Here is a 2,121-nt window from a genome sequence, read left to right as displayed (position 1 = left end):
GAGGCGGGCAGATCACTTGAGTTCAGGAGTTCAAGAGAGCCTGGCCAACTTGGTGAAACCCTGCCTCTACTACAAAAACACAAATTAGCCAGATGTGGTGGTGGACAACTGTAATCCCAGCTACCTGGAAGGCTGAGGCAGGAGAATCACTTGAACCCAGGAGGTGGAGGTTGCAGTGAGCTGAAATTGTGCCACTGCACTCCAGCCTGGGTGACAGAGCAAGATTCCATCTCCAAAAACAAAAAATAAATAAAAATAAAATAAATTATTATTAATTTTAGAGATAAGGTCTTGCTATGTTGGCCAGGCTGGTCTTGAACTCCTGGCCCCAAGTGATCTTGGCCTCCCAAAGTGCTGGGATTACAGGCATGAGCCACAGAGCCCAGCCAACACCAAGGAATCTGGCTTGAGCATCCAGTAAGATGAAGTTGCTTTTAATAGAGAAGAAACACTGAAGGGTGGGGAAGGATCTGGAAGCCACCCTAGAGGGTGGGCTAGAGGTGGCTTTTTTTTTTTTTTTTTGGAATGGAGTCTTGCTGGGATTACAGGCATGTGCCACCATGCCCAGCTAATTTTTGTATTTTTAGTAGAGACAGGGTTTCACCATGTTGACCAGGCTGGTCTCGAACTCCTGACCTCGTGATCCACCTGCCTTGGCCTCCCAAAGTGCTGGGATTACAGGCATGAGCCACCACGCCCGGCCACTAGAGGTGGATTTTAAGCATCTGGTGGGATTTTTAGCAGGGTGCTAGTGGGAACTGGCCGGGAGTTGGAGTCAATCAGAGTCGTGCTTGTCTCAGCCCAGTTAGGGGTAGGGGCTTCAAGTGTGTGCAAAGGAAGGAAGGGTAGGTGTGGGGTCCAAGCTGGCTGAGCTTCAGGGAAAGTAGCAAGCCCTGGGAAGCCGCAGCATGGTTGGAGTTGGGGTCCCAGGGGTATGATCCACACGGGTCGGGTCAGCTGGTGGGAAGCTTGGGATGGAGTTATTTGATGGTGACAAGGCCTAGGTTATGTCCCTGGGAATGAGTCTGAGGGGAGAGTGGGACAAGATCATGATAGAAGGAGTAGCAAGGTACAGAAAGGAGATGGGGTGCTGGTGGAGTGGCAGAGGACAGGAGTAACATTCTGCACTGGCCAGGGACTTGACCCAGGAGCAGGGCATGGGAGGGGCCTGCAAGGTAATAAGGAGCAAAGCGGGCGACACCTCCCCCCACCCCCAGCTGCAGACCCGCAGGAAAGAGGGCTGCGGGAGAAGACAGCTGCTAGGTGAGGACAGAGCTGGATTTCTGAACCTTTTGATGTAGTTTTCAGTGTCTCCAAAGCAAGTGATTTCCCAAAAGAGATCAGCAAGTGCCAGTGCCCTTCCAGAGCCACGGGGCATCTGCCCCTCTACCTGCGCAGAGCAGCTCACACTTGGTTCGGTCACTCTTCACAGCCCCTGCCACCAGGCCCCTGCTGGAGGCTAAGGTGCCCCAGGGCAGAGACCGCAGCCACCTTGTGCTGTGACAGCCCACACAGCCCAGTGTCTGAAACAGGTGTGGACAGTGGAGAGGCAGAGAGAAGCAGCCCAGTGCTAGCCCCTGGGCCAGACTGCAGGTTCAAATGTGGCTCTGCCCTTCCTAGCAGGTTGAGCTTGAGCAGGTTAATGAACTCCATCTACGTGAGTTTCCTCATCTGTAAGCGGGAATAGAACTAGTCCAACCTCGCAGGGGTATAGCAAGGACCTGATGAGTTAATACAGGAAAAGTGCTTGGAAACAGTGCCTGGCACAGAGGAGGGGCTAAGTGTTTGCTGCTCTTATTATTAGTACTGACATTGTTATTACTTTATGTATATATTTTTATTATATATATATTTATATATATGTAAATATATATATAATTTTTTTTTCCCCAAGATGGAGTCTCGCTCTGTTGCCCAGGCTAGAGTGCAGTGGTGCAATCTCGCCTCGCAGCAACTTCTACCTTCCAGGTTCAGGTGATTTTCTTGCCTCAGCCTCCCGAGTAGCTGAGACTACAGGTGCACACCACCACACCCAGCTAATTTTTTTGTATATTTTATTAGAGATGAGGTTTCACCACCTTGGCCAGGCTGGTGTCTCACTCCTGACCTCAACTGATCCTC

General features: G+C 51.0%; 2 protein-coding genes across 2 annotated transcripts in view; one reads left to right on the top strand and one right to left on the bottom strand.

Annotated features, from left to right (window-relative positions):
* Positions 1 to 2,121, top strand: part of BAD (BCL2-associated agonist of cell death) — a 22,127-nt gene that overhangs the window by 3,880 nt on the left and 16,126 nt on the right. The window lies entirely within an intron of this gene.
* GPR137 (G protein-coupled receptor 137) overlaps positions 1 to 2,121 on the bottom strand; it is a 26,755-nt gene that overhangs the window by 8,741 nt on the left and 15,893 nt on the right. The gene's annotated exons all lie outside the window — the stretch shown is intronic.

Source organism: Mandrillus leucophaeus, unplaced genomic scaffold, assembly GCF_000951045.1.
Source record: "Mandrillus leucophaeus isolate KB7577 unplaced genomic scaffold, Mleu.le_1.0 Scaffold43, whole genome shotgun sequence".
NCBI lineage: Eukaryota > Metazoa > Chordata > Mammalia > Primates > Cercopithecidae > Mandrillus > Mandrillus leucophaeus.
This window is presented reverse-complemented; position numbering and strand designations above follow the sequence as displayed.